The sequence below is a fragment of the Oryctolagus cuniculus genome, chromosome X, assembly GCF_964237555.1.
Source record: "Oryctolagus cuniculus chromosome X, mOryCun1.1, whole genome shotgun sequence".
Classification (NCBI taxonomy): domain Eukaryota; kingdom Metazoa; phylum Chordata; class Mammalia; order Lagomorpha; family Leporidae; genus Oryctolagus; species Oryctolagus cuniculus.
Window position 1 is genome coordinate 49,597,223 of NC_091453.1, and position 15,341 is coordinate 49,612,563.

The following is a 15,341-nucleotide window of genomic DNA, read 5'->3' on the forward strand; positions in this document are numbered from 1 at the left end:
TTTCAGTTTTTAAAAATTTTGATGCTACACAGAATAATAAGTTTTCTAATGATAAATTTATTTCAGTTATTGGTTATAATCATGATTTCTTTTTTTAAAATGTTACTTATTTATTGAAAGGCAGGAAGAAAGAGATAGAAAGACAGACAAAGATTTCCCATCCACTGGTTCATTCCCTAAATGCCTAGAGCAGTCAGGCCTGGCCAGACCAAAGCCAGGAACTCCATCTGGGTCTCCCATCTAGGTGGTAGGAACCCAACTATTACTTGAGACATCATCTACTGCCTCTCTGGGTCCACATTAATACAAAGCTGGAATTGAGAGCAGAACCAGAACTTGAACCAAGGCATTTCCTTATGGGATATGGACATCTCAAGTTGTGTCTTAACTGCTGTGTCTAGTGCCCACCCCCTTTTTACTATTAGTGTTACTCCATAAATATCTATTGGACATAAAGTTTAAATTGTATTTTGTTTGAAAATATTATAACCATAAAATCTATCCTTTTAAAAGCGTACAATGCATTGGGTTTTAGTATATTCACAGTTGTGCAACTATCACTACTGTCTAATTCAAGAATATTTAAATTACCCTAAAAAGAAATTTTCCACTCATTGGCTGGTACTCCCCAGTTCTCTTTTCCCCTGCCACCCTCTATCAACCACCAGTCTACTATTTTTTTGTTTGTTTGTTTGACAGGTAGAGTTACAGACAGTGAGAGAGAGAGATAGGGAGAAAGGTCTTCCTTCTGTTGGTTCAGTCCCCAAATGGCTGCCATGGCCGGTGCTGCACCGATCTGAAGCCAGGAGCTAGGTGCCTCCTCCTGGTCTCCCACGCGGGTGCAGGGGCCCAAGCACTTGGGCCATCCTCCACTGCCCTCTTGGGCCACAGCAGAGAGCTGGACTGGAAGAGGAGCAACTGGGACCAGAACCCGGTGCCCGTATGGGATGCCGGCGCCGAAGGCAGGGGATTAACCAAGTGAGCCAAGGTGCCAGCCCCCAATGTACTCTTAACCACTAATGCGCTGTCTCTATTGATTTACCTATTCCGAACATTTCATATAAATGAAATCATAAAATACATGGCTTGTTGTGTCTGCTTTCATTTAGCATAATATTTTCAAGCTTCACCATAAAGCACATGAATCAGTACTTTATTTCTTTTTATGGGTAAATAATACTCCATTTTATGTATATACTATATTTTGTTTATCTGTTCATCTATATATGGACATTTGGATTGTTTCCACCTTTATTGTGAGTAATGCTGCTGTGAATACTAGTGTATAACTTTTTGTTTAAACATCTGTTTTCAGTTTTGGGGGGTATATACCTAGGAGTGGAATGCTGAGTCATATGGTAATTATGTGTTTAAATTCTTAGGGAATTGCAACTGTTTTCCATGGTTGCTGAACCATTTTACATTCTCATCAGCCATCCATGAGTATTCTAATTTTTCCTCATCCTTACCAATAGTTGGATGTCTTTTTTGATTATAGCCATCCTACTGAGTGTAAAAGTGGAATCTAATTGTTTTGATTTGCATTTCCCTAAAGACTAATGACACTGAGCATCTTTTTTATGTGCTTATTGTCCACTTGTATATCCTCTTTGGAAAAATGTCTACTCATCCTTTGCCCATTTCTAAATTACATTATGGGTCTTTTTATTCTTGAATTGTAAGAGTTCTTAACATCTTTTGCACATTAAACCTTTATTCTCTTATTAGAGAGGTGAAGTACAAATATTACCTCCAATTTTGTATGTTGCAGTCCTTTGGGAGTATTTAAACTCTCCCCTTTTGGTTTCTGTGGAAATCGGCTTTCTTGTTTTTCCCCTAGTTCTCCAGCTGTTTCCTTCTCGGTTCTTTTAGAAGGTGCTTTTCTGCTCATCTCTTAAGTGTTGGTGTTTCCTAGGTCTACACTCTGGACTTTTCTCTTGTTCTGTACATTCTTTCAGCATGACCTATTTTCAACTCACAGCTTTAACTTTCATCTATGTGGAAGTGACTTTGAAGTCACCACCTGTTCCTGTGCTCCTTACCCACTGAGCTCCAGTACAGTTTACATTGGAAATTTCTTGGGTGTTTCTGGTAAGCTTAAAATCAATTTCTCCTATATTACATTTATCTCATTTCTACCCCAAACCTGATCCTCTTCCCCTGTTCATTTGAATGTGTAGCACTGTCATCGGTTTAGTTATCTGAGCCAGAACTGTGGGAGTTGTTCTAGAGTACTCCTCATGCTTTCCCTGTCTCAATTTGAATACCAAGTCCTATCAATTCAACTTCTTTAATGTTTATTCACTCTTTCATCTCATTTCGATACCTACTACCTCAAATTCCACCACCATCTCAGTTTAGTTTAACTTTTACTTTTTCCCTGAAGCTTATTTCAAGTGTCACCCACTCCAAAAATCTTTCCTTGACTACTCTCTGCCCAATCTGAAATAGGCATTCTTTGATGTTCCTATAGAATTATATGTTTATTCCTGTTATTGCACTTAACTATAATATACTGTACTCTATGGATGTTATTTAATGTGTCTACCTTCTGTATTTAACTAATTTAGTCTAAACTCTGTCTTTTATGACAAACACTTCAGTGCCTAGAATGATTTCTTTATACAGTACATGCTCAAACTTTTTGTGTGTTTTTTTTTTTGTGCTCAAACCCTTTTGAGGGTAAGAATTACAGTATTATACTTAAATAGAAATCCATAAGCAGAATAATACTCAGGGAGATTGCTCTTTCTTGGTACTGTTGCTTTTGGTTATTGTATCTGTCCATTTATTGAAAGGATTCTGTTCTTGGTGGGATCTGGAATCGTGTGAGGTGAAAGAAGGAAGATTAATTATGCTCTGTCAGACATGTCATTTAACTTTCTCCATCATGCTTTAGGGGGTTGTTGCAAGGTTGTGGCATTGTCATGAGTGGGACAAGTATTTGAAAGACAAGACAAACTGACTTTCTTTTTTTTTTTTGTTTTAGATTTTATTTATTTATTTGAGAGGTAGAGTTACAGATAGTGAGAGGAAGAGAGGTCTTCCTTGCATTGGTTCACTCCCCAGATGGCTGCAATGGCCGGAGCTGCGCCAATCCGAAGCCAGGAGCCAGGTGCTTCTTCCTGGTCTCCCACATGGGTGCAGGGGCCCAAGGACTGGGCCATCTTCTACTGCTTTCCCAAGCCATAGCAGAGAGCTGGATTGGAAGAGGAGCAGCCAGGACTAGAACCAGCGCCCATATGGGGTGCTGGTGCTGCAGGCCGAGGATTAACCTACTGCTCCACGGCACCGGTCCCAAACTGACTTTCAAAGCAGCATTTTTTAAAACATTTCCTTGGGAACTCACATAATAGTTGAACTGAAAAGAAATTCAAGAGAATGTCTTGTCCAGGCCCTCTGCCTTCAAGCAGGTGAATTTAAACATTCATGGCAACTGGTAACTCAGAAGCCCCTAATAATATCACAGAAAAGAATACTTAGTATGGATAGGAAGAATTAGTATAAATAGTATATGTAAAAGTTCAAAAAATGTGTGTGCCAAGTAATCCACACAGGTGTATTTCTCAATATTAAGAAGATGCATTAGGAAATGACTAAGGTACAAATCTTTATATGGAATTTTGTTACCTCATTGCCTTCCATTAGGAATTGGAAAATGTTAGTCTTTAGAGATTTGAACACTTTATCTGGTCTGGAATCAAAAGGAATTAGAGAGCAAGGAAAGACTCTTAAGTTGCTCCGAGAATCTGAGCTAAAAGAACGATCCAGCCAGTCTAAGCAGCAACTCTTAGCATCTATGCTAATGTAGGTAAAACTATGGGCTGAAGTGTCACAGACATGCTTTTTTGTTGATTTTTTTATTTTGGTAAAATACTCATAATATAAAATTTATCATTTCAAGCATTTTCCAGTATACAATTCAGTGGCATTAAGTACCTTTACAATGTTGTACGACCATTGCGACCATCTGTTTCTAGAACTTTTTCATCTTCCCAAATTAAAACTTTCTGCCCATTAAACAATTCACTATTTTCTCTTCCCTTCAGTCATTATTAACCATTAATCTACTTTCTGTCTCTATGATTTTGACTACTCTATGTACCTCATATAAGTGAAATCATACGGTATTTGTTCTTTTGTGACTGGATTATTTAACATAGCTTAAAATTTTCCAGGATCACATGTTATAGCATGTATCAGAACTTTATTGCTTTTAAAACTTGACTGTTTCATTGTATGGATATACCACATTTTGTTTATTCATCTGCTGCTGGACACTTGGGTTGCTTCTACCTTTAGTCTACTGTGAATAATGCTGCTATGATCAGTGGTGTACAAGTTTGTGTTTGAACATTCAATTTATTTGAGTGGACCTAGGGATAGAATTGCTAGGTTACATGATAATTCTATGTTTAATGCTGAGGAACTGCTGTTTTCCATAGTTGCTGAACTAGTTTTACATTTTCACCATTAGTGTATGAGGTTTCTTATTCCTCCACATTCATGTCAACATGTCTTCTTATTTATTTATTAATTTATGTACTTATGTATATATTTATGTATTTATTTATTTGGGAGAGAGAAAAAAAAAGAGAGAGAGAGAGAGAGCAAGAGAGAGCCCTCCCATCCATTGGTTTACTTCCCCAAATGTTCACAATGGCCTGGGTTGGGCCAGGCTGAAAGCCTTGAGGCAAGAATTCAATCCAAGTCTCCCATGTGGGTGACAGGGACTCTCTGAGGGTCTACATTAGCCAGAAGCTGGAGTTAAAAGTCAGAGTGAAGTATCAAATTCAGGTACTTCAATGTAACACATGAGAGGTTTTTTTAAGATTTATTTTTATTTATTTGAAAGTTAGAGTTACAGAGAAAGAGGGGGACACACACCCACATCCACACCCACAGACAGACACAGACCCACACACACACACACACACAGAGAGAGAGAGAGAGAGAGAGAGAGAGATCCTCCATCCTCTGGTTCACTCCCTAAGTGGCTGCAACAGCTGGGGCTGGGCCACGTCAAAGCCAGGTGTTGAGCTCCATCTGGATCTCTCATGTGTGTGGCAGTGGCCCAAATACTCTGGTCATCTTCTACTGCCTTCCTAGGTGCATCAGCAAGGATCTGGATTGGAAGTGGAGCAGCCATTACTCTAATGGTGCTCTAACACGGGAAGTGGTGTTAGAAGCAATGGCCTAACACATTGTGCCACAGTACCGTCCCCGTGAGAATCTTAACTGCTAAATCAAATGCCTACTCCTTGCTTATCTGTTCTATTGTAACCATTCCACTAACATGAAGTGGAATTTACTTGTTGTTTTGATTTGCATTTCCCTAAAAACTAATGATATTGAACATATTTTCATATGCTTATTGTCTGTTTTCATATCTTCTTTGGATAAATGTCCACTGAAGTCCTTAGTCTGATTTTTTTAATCAGGTTGTTTGTTTTTCTGTTGTTGAATTGTAGGAATTCTTTATATATTTGGGATCTAAACCTCTTATCAGATATATGATTTGCAAATAATTTCTTTCATTCTGTGGGCTACCATTTCACTCTATTGTTAATGTCTTTTGATGCATAAGTTTTAAATTTTAATGTAGTCCCTTTTATCTATTTTTTATTGCCTGTGCTTTGCTGTCTTGTCAAAAATCATTGCAAAATCCAATTTCATGAAGCTTTTCTCCTGTTTTCCTTCAAAAGTTTTATAGTTTTAAGTCTTATATTTAGTTTTTGTATATGATAGAAGTATTCAAAAACATTCTTTTACATGTGGATATCCAGTTTTCTGAATACTGAAAAAAAGTCCCTATGCAGTGCTTTTGATGTAGATACTAGAAATAAACCTAGTCTCCCACATTCTCTCAGTCTTTCTCCCTTAGCTTATGTTTCTTTGCAAATCAAACTCTTAATAAAATTAACTCACTAAATTGAGGGAGTGGTTCTGCTGTCCCCATAGGTTCCCTGACTACAAGACTTAATGAGGTCATTTATCTTCTCTGTAGTAGCATCTGGATGTTTGGTCTTGTCTTGAGGGCTTTTCCAAGAACCTTAGACCTTGAGCAAAGTAACTATCACCTGACTGCCTAAAGCCCATCATCAAAATCCCCCAAAGAACACAGTATCACTAACCCATCAGAGACCATGACCATTGTTGACCAACCAGAGACCCACACAGGAGCTAAATATGCACCTCTCCACCTCAACTTAAATCTATAAGGTTCTTTAACCCTTAACCCCTTGAGGAGCCTGGAAATTAGATGATAGCTGCCAGTTCCTTGCTCTGTGCCTTGCAAATAAATACATACTTCCTTCTAACTACCCTGATGTCAGTGATTGGCTTGCTGTGCATTGGGTGAGTGACCCAGTTTTTGGAGGTTATACAGCATATCATTTGTTGAAAGGACTGTCTAGCTCCTAATGAATGGTCTTGGTCCCGTTGTCAAAAATTGATTGACCATACTCATATGTGAAGGTTTAGTTCTGGACTTTCTGTTTTATTCACAGACTTGCCTTTGAATCTTTTTTTTTTAAGATTCATTTCATTTATTTGAAAGGTAGAGTTACAGAGAGAGAGGGAGAGACGGAGAGAGAGAGCTTTCCATCTGCTGTTTCACTTCCCAAATGGCCACAATGGCTGGGGCTGGGCCAACTTGAAGCCAATAGCCAGGAACTTCATCTGGGTCTCTCACATAGGTGCAGGGGACCAAGCACTTGGGCCGTCTTCTGCTGCTTTTCTCAGGTGCATTAGCAGGGATCTGGATAGGACGTGGAGCAGCTGGGACTCAAACCAATACTCATATGGGATGTTGGCATTGCAGGCTGTGGCTTAACCGGCTATGCTGCAATGCTGGCCCCCATTGAATCTTGATTTTGTTACTTAATGGGTGAGTAACCGTGGGTTACTCAACCTCTTTCATTATCTCTCTCCATGAGGGCAGACATTTTTGTCTTTCTGTTTGCAATTATAGTCCTAGGATTAGTAAGAGCAATAAACCAATATTTGATTATAAACAGTAATTTTCACTGTTGAATGAATGGGCAATAATCTATCTCATAAGGTTATTGTAAGAATTAAGTGAAACTATATATGTAAAGCATTTGGCACACTGCCTGGCACATGGTAAGTATATTACAAATGATAGATGTTTAAATAGCTATTGATAGCTATTGTGTAACTCCTGTGAATAAAGTAAATGGTGGATATTAGACTGGTACTTTTTAAAGTAGGTTTCTCTTCAGATGCGAGGACAGGTTGGTCTGAGCGTGAAGTTCCTTTGAATCGAGTGATCCACCATCGGGGGCACACAAGAACCCAGCACAACCATCTTATCTTCACCCCTCATAAATTTCTGAGACTGCCTCCCTTGTTTCTGGCACCCTAGAGACAAAGATTGGATGAATACTATTGTTGGCATGCCAAAGGAGAAAATAAGAACTGTAAGATGAGGTGGGAAAAGGAGAGCTTGCATTTGGCAGGCAGTTCTTTAGGTCTGAAAGGAGCAAAATCTATGTCACCATGATTCACTAACACCAAGCCTGGGAGAGTTATTAGAGGCATTTGTATTGTTGAAGACATACCATGTGCCAAGGCACAATCATTAAACTTAGAGATCTACATATTTTCTAATTCAGTTTTCATAATTTCCTCACAAAGTAGTTATTAGCCCCATTTTACAGATGAAGTATCATGCTCGGAGAGATTAAATAGCAGATGGTCAGTAGCAGAACTGAGACTTAAACTCTGGATTATCTTGACTCCAAGGCCTGTGATCTGAAACCACATAGGCTCTATTTAGTTTTCTTATCAATTCCAAACATTTTTAGGAAGTGTGAGAACACCTCATGCAAGTTTTTGGACTCATGCAATGTTTTCTTTTGTTGTTTTTCTGATATATAACAACTAAACCTTCATGTTATCACAATGTTCTGTTCTGTTGTTTTAACTGGCAAATTGGAGATTCCAAAGCTGCTAACAGTTTTACTGAGAAATGTAAAATTTTCTAAATTATAAGCCTATGCCATTTTATAATTCACAGTAGCAATTATGAAATGCAATAACAATTATGCTATTTGTGGTTTGTTGGATTTAGCAAGCTGTGTGGTGGGGTGGGTGGTTGGGAGAGATGTCAGGGTGTGTATGTGTATGTATATAAATGCAACGTGTGTATATACAAACACACATGACAATAATGGAAAACATCTGAGTCAGAAAAATGGACAAGCCTATTGAGGAAGATGGTTTTAAAAGTTCCCAATTAAAATCACATAATTCTGGTCTGTTAGACCAGTTTGATTCACTCTGCTTCCAAGCCAGGCCAGTTATTTTTATAAACTTACACTAGTGTTTGCAAGGTAGGAGGGGCAGAAAATGTAGGAGGGGCAGAAAATGTATCTGGTTCATCAAAGAGTCATTATCATTATTTAAGTTGGCATGGAGGGGTATCTATCTGGGCCATTGGTACCACCCTCACAGAAGAAGGATAGGATGTTGCTTGGATGTATGCACGTGCATATATAATGGTGCAGCAAAAGTTATTCCAGGGTCCCCATGGGTGTGTTCTTTCTAGACTATGAGAAGATGAGAACTCAGACTATACAGCTGAACTGCATGGCTTTGAATCCTTGTTCTGACACTATCTTTGTGACCTTGAACAAGTTATACATGGAAACTGAGGCTCAGAATTTATATGAAAAGTGGGACAAATAAAAATGGTATGTGGAAGTGAAAGGGTAGTTATGAGCAATACACAAAGCACCTAAAAAACTCTGCGACTCAAAGAAAATGTTCAGTAAATGTTGCATTTTTATTGTGGTTATTATTACTGTTAGTAGTGGTAGTAGTGGTGTAGGTGTGTCACAGACTGAAAATGGATGGGGAGGCAATGCCATGTCAGCACAAGTTTGGAGGCTGAAATGCCTGGGTTTGATTACTGTATTGCTGTTTACCAGCTGTGTGACTTAAAAACGTACCTTGTTGTTCATTCATTTGTAATGTGAATAAAATAATACTGCTAATGTTTACATTACAGTGTTATCCTGAAGACCAAATTGAAATTGCATGTATAAAAATATTGGAACTATATGTGATGTGTGTATATTGCTATTTGCCAGTTCTCTTATGAAGAACTCAAGAGAGTTGAGAATGACTTATAAAAATGGCAAAGCATTGCTGTTGCCAAAATTGGTATAATATAAAAGACAAACCAAGAGTAGAAAGCTTTGAATTATTATTATACGATTTGTTGAGTATTTTCATTGTGCTAAGTACAGTATTATACACTTTATAAATCTTGCTTCATTGTTCCTTACAACAGCTCTGTTAGCAAGAGGGTGAGGAAAGAACATTTCACAGAGTGAGAACAGCATGTGTGAAAGCCCTGGTGCAAGAGGGAGATGGCACATTTAAGTAGGGTTAAAGATAAAATAGTTAGCTACACAGTTTAATTTGAATTTCATATAAGTAGTGAATAATTTTGCAGTGTAAGTATATCTCATGTAATGTTTGAGACATAATTATAACTTGTGCTACAGTGCCCACCCCAGGCAAACGAAATTGTTGTTTATCTGAAATTCAAAGTTAATAGGGTGTTCTATATTTTATTTGCTGAATCTGGCAACCTTGATTTAAGAGACTGCAGTTATTCCCAACTCGGAGTGGCTGGATTATGGAAAGTAAGGGAAAATATGATATAAGAACAGGTCAGAGAGGTAGGCACACCGGAGACCATGCAAGACCTTTGGGAGCCTTGGGGAGGACTTTGGTCTTCATTTTAAGGGTAATGGGAAACTATTGAAGGGCATTGAGTGGGGAACTATTGAAGGGTAGGGCATAAACTTGTTCAGATTTGGCGTTTCAAATATGACTGTGGCTAGAGTGTAAAGACCTCACAGAAGAGGATTCTAAAGTGCAGAGAGGTCAACTTTCCAGTGTTCACAAAGCCAACAAGTGACATAACCAAGGACAGAATCTAGCCATAATTCCAAAGCCACTTCTCTTAAGTGAAATTGGAAGATGGCAATGGAAGGTGAAAATATTTTGAGAAAAATACTGTAACAGATGAGTGGAAGCTAGGCATGTACAAAACTATTGTGATGATCTCTCTAATACGTGTCATTTCTCCTTCTATTTTCAATCTTAGTAAAGTACTTTGGAGGAAAATCTAAAATCTAGTAAACAACCTGTGGGAGGCCTGGAATGTAAGTCCCAAAGAGAGCAAGGCCTATTTCTTCTATACCATAATATCTCCTGTGTTTGGGCCCTCAACAAGTAATAGCTATCACTTCTATGTATAAAATGCATCCAAACATATATGGCAACACAAAGAGATGGCCATACTTTGAGATTCTTATGAAACAGACTATTAGGTAATGTATATAGATAGTCCTTGAAATGATTTCAGTGAATGTTGAGTGCATATAAATGTGAACCATGGTAAATAATAGCCTGGTCTATTTAAAGTCCAATTGTCAGAATGAACAGGAGAATGGCAATTCTAGTAGATATTAATTTGTATAAACTATACAATTGTGGTGGTTATCTGGGGACTAGATACTGGAACCTACTGACTGGTTTACAGGTAGGGCTATTATTTCTTTGCTTTTATTATCTGATGGCAAGCTTCCTAGTAGAATTATGTTACACACCATGTAATAAGCAAAGTGACTACTCAAACTTGTTTCCTTTGTGTCCTTGCAGTGTGTGAAATGGTCTTTTTTTTAGAAAAGAAGTAGTGCTTATCTCAGAGAAACTCTTTAAACTGAAGACTTAGAGCTGTTGCTACTACAACTTAATAGAAAATGTGAATTAATGAGTTAAGAACACTTAGTTTTGGTGAGGTTACATAATATTGGAGCATAGGATTGGGAGTAAGAAGACTTTGGAGCTAGAACTTACTGTGTGTCCTTGAGAAAACTCTTGAAACTGTATACCCATAATATGAGATAACAACATCTTCCTCATCTCATAGGGTACTGAGAAAATAAAAAGGAAATGATGGATGTTTGTTCATTCATTACTTCCAAAGATACATTTTAAATTACTACTTAATACCAGATATTGTGTATTAGATGCTGGTTTTATTATAGCAGTAAACAAAATAGTGTCCTTGACCCTGATGTAATTTATAGTCTAATAGAAGAGACAGTTAGGATCTAAGTAAATATGTGTTTACAAATGGCCATAAAGGGTGCTATAAGAGAGTAACAGGGAAGGACATGCTTTATTAGAATGTACAGGGAAGGCCTCTGTGAAGAGGTCGCATACATTGAGAAACGTGATGTGAAGGGATTTGAGGGAGAGGCCCCATACTAGGTAGGAAAATGTGTGTGAACGTCCTGAAACAAGGACGGTCTTGTCTTGGGATGTTAGAGGAACTAAAAAAGCATGGTGTTGGGTGGAAAATTATGAGTGAGAGAGAAAGTTACACAAGATGAGATTGTAAAGGCAGGAGAATCCTTTTCTAGGACAGTTTGGATTCTGTTTTAAGTGCAAAGTTCTACGACAGGAAATAATTTGGCATGTTTAAGGTATGAGAGGATGCAAGTGTGACTAGTGCCTAGTATGAGTGAAGAGGTGGTTGGTGGAGACAAGGAATTTGGATTTTGATATAAGAAAAATGGGAAGCCATTGGAGGGTTTTAAGCATAGATGTAATTAGAACAAATGTGAATTGTTTAAAAGATTACTCTAGCTGATTTGTGGAGAAGGAAGAATCAAGAATAGAAACTAAAAGAGCAGTTGGAGGATATTTTTTTCCAGGCAAATGACGGTGACATTGGATTAATGTAGTAATGACAGGGAAAATACATGAAGGCATTTGAGGTATATCTTAGATGCAGAGCTGAGATGACAGACTTTTGCTTTGGACATGAGGGAAAATTGGAGAATTGAAGAAGAGGCTTGGGGACTGGTGGGAATATAGAAGTCAAGATTTCAGTTTTGGCTAAATTTTGCTTCTGAGAAGTACAATAAAATGAGGAGCAAAGGGTATCCTTTTTTTTTTTTTTTTTTTTTTTTTTTTGCAATTTTGAAGTCACTGATCTTGATAAGAGCAGTTTCAGTGGCTTGGTGAGGTGAACACAGTTTCCAGCAGAAGATATTAGAGTATGTTTGTAAATGCCTGAGGATAATCTATAAAGAAAGAGAGACTGATGATGCAGGAGAGAGAGATGGAACAACCAAAAATGTAAAATCTTTAGAAGTGAGTCAGGGTAGGGAATGAAAGAAATGGAATCCAGAGCATAAGTGGAAGGGTTTGCTTTTGAGAGAAAGAGAGCAGTTCATTCACTCTAACAGAGGAAAGCATAAGGAAAAAAATGTTCACAGATGGAGATCAGCTGACACAGACTTGGCAGTGGGAAGGGGAAGTACCCACCTCTGATGATATCCTTCTCAATGGGGCCAGATTGTTTGGATAGACGGCAGAGGAGAATTGAGTGAGAGGTTCAAGGAGAGATATATAATAGTTGTCCTGGAAAGCAGCCTTCATAGAGAAAAGTAGTAGATTTCAAACAGACAGCGCTTAGTACTTGTTCAAGGTCTGTGATCAGTGGATTTACCCACAGTTTGTCAGCAAGATTGTGTGATTTCCTTTAGCAACATTCAGCTGCTTAGGTACAAGTTCAGAGCAGTAAGAAAATTGTTGAATTTATCCAGGGTTGTGTATTTGCCAGATTAAGTTCACAGACAGGGACAAAGAGGCAAGGAAGATGAGGCAGGATTATAATTGTGAAACATTGAATATGCTGGATAAGGAGGGAGGCAGTTTAAGAAAGTACCAGACTTAGTATATTGGAATCTTGATAAGTTTTGTTCATTTACTCATTCAGCAAAGAATTTGAAGGGTTGATACATACAATATGAATATAAAATTTGTAATAATTATTAACATTAAATATATAATTAAATATAAATCTATAATTATAGAAGACTGATGCATCAGAAATTAAAATGGATGATTGGGGATAACAGATGAGAAGGAAAGGTGAATAGATCATTAGGGACAGCAGGAACATGCTTTTTGGTGCAACTAAAAAAAGGCTTTAACATTTTTTTTCTCCGCAATATATTTTATTTGTGACTACATGATCCTTCACATTCCCCTTTTTAGTGGGTTTCCAGCTAAAATACTCCCAACAGAAAGTAGCTTCACTGTTTTAAAAGTTCACCATTCTTGTCTTTGACCTTTTGCCTCTGGCCTCCATGGAATTGGTCCAGGAAATAATTTTAGAATTAACTGCTTAAACTTTCCGACTGTCCTGTTGAGCTGCTGCCAGTCCATAAATATCTTATAAGAAAGAAATAAGACATAGTGCTCAAAATATGTACCAGAATATTAAAGAATTTTATCTTGCTAAAGTCATAGAAACAGCATTCTCTCATTTCATGTGAATTATTAAGAAGAAAATTTTGTATAGCACTCTCCAGTATAAAAGTACATTCCCATATTCATTCATTTAACAAATGTTCATAAGCTTGTGATTAAATGCTAGAGATAAGTAGAAAGCAAGACATCTTACATTCCTATGCACAGACCTTATGATTGTTCAGGGAGGGTGCCATTACCTTCCTTTACAGGTGACAGAAATGAAGCTCAACTCACCAAGATTGGACTTCATCTACATCTTCAGATCCCTAGTTTTGTCCTTCTGTACTACAATATTTCCTTATTAACATGATAATACCTGCCTTTAGTGATGACTTTTGGGTAAATTTGAAGGATTTCTGACCATGTATTTTCCCCTTGTGTCTAAATTCATTCCATTTGTGTGTGGCGGGGCCGGGGCGGGGAGAATATCTTAAGAAGGTTCTTCATCATTACATAACAGCATTATATATGTTGAACTTTTGGTGGTGCAAAAGGTAAGGGAGGTGAAGAGAGACAAGTCTCAACACACACAATAAAACACTTATTCCCCCATCCCATGGTTCATGGCTCCTATACTGATCCTGCCCTAGGAGCTCATTTTTCCTCTCCACCTCACTTTCACTTAAGGGATCATTTACTCCATTATCCATCGACCTTGCCTACTGCCAATGTAGGCAAAAATACTCTTGTTTTCCTCCAGGAAACATCATATATATATATACACATACGCACACACATACATATATACACACACATATGCATATACATGTATACATGTATACATGTATGTATACATATGTATATACATACATGTGTGTGTGTGTGTGCCTTGTCTGTATGTAGAAGGTAGCTTAGCACTGCTTGAGCAAATATGAGTCTATAGTTGACCTGTCCAATCCCACTTGTACACTACTCTGTGCACATCAAGTGTTCAATTATGACCTGACTAAAGCCTGTCAGCCTCTCATACTGCTTAGCCAAATCCTATCAATCTGATGTTCAGGGAATCTCTCAGTCTTACTCTTTGTCTATTCCTACTGCCACCACACAAAGTCAGGCCCCTTGCATGTGTATACCTGCAGCTCCCTTGCTCCCCTTCACTTCTTTTTATTCAATTGGCAAATTCTCAATTTTGATGAATGTCTGCCTCCTTGGTGTTTGTACCAATACAGAAAACCACATGACCACATTGCCCTAGTTTCACTTTAAATTCATGACCACAGAACTTTAGTTACGTGCTTATGCCACCTTCTGAGTCCATTTATTCCCACCCTTTTCTAAGATTTTGCTATATTTTCTCTTGAAATCTGAGCACGCCCCATCCTCATTCTTAGTGAGAATTTTGCTTCTTTTATTTGCGTATAAGTAATTAAGCATTTACAAAGTACTTTTGCATGCCCTGTCTGATTTGATCCCTCCCTCTCATGCCCTGGGGGAAATTGCTAGTTTGAACAATTTTCTTTAGATCAAGTGACTCTTGATTCTTCAGTTGGTCCTAGCATCTAGTTTGTTTGTTTGTGGCTCCTAATTCCTTACCATTTAAACTGCACAAGTCAACTTGTGGTTGTATTTCTTGCTCTGAAAAAAGGAAGATCCTTACACCTGCCATTTTCACTCACTCACAGGAACATTGTGTGAGCATTTGTCTGTACTCTGATCCTTTTAAGTCTGAATACAAATAAACTGACTTGCCATCCACATTCACAGCCCTGCAAAAGGTAACTTCCTTTGACTAGAGCTTCAGTGATTACCAAAGTGTCTGATCTGTAGTTTGAAAATCAAAAAAAGTGCCATTCCTGTTATGGCCTAGACTAGACTAAATATTAGCTACCCTGTTTTAATATCTCTATGTATTAGTTGGAAGTTTCCAGAGAAAATAAGAGTGAGCTTTAATTTTCTAAAGCTGTTTATTTCTTCACTAAAGAGTTTCTTTTAGGTTGAGCAGGTTCTTGGTAGATTTTAAATGAGTG

General features: G+C 37.8%; 1 protein-coding gene and 1 pseudogene across 6 annotated transcripts in view; both read left to right on the top strand.

Moving 5' to 3' along the window:
- The window catches only part of EDA (ectodysplasin A), a 358,022-nt gene that overhangs the window by 26,822 nt on the left and 315,859 nt on the right, over window positions 1-15,341 (top strand). The window lies entirely within an intron of this gene.
- LOC103351881 (ubiquitin thioesterase OTUB1-like) overlaps window positions 8,554-15,341 on the top strand; it is a 98,980-nt pseudogene continuing 92,192 nt past the window's right edge.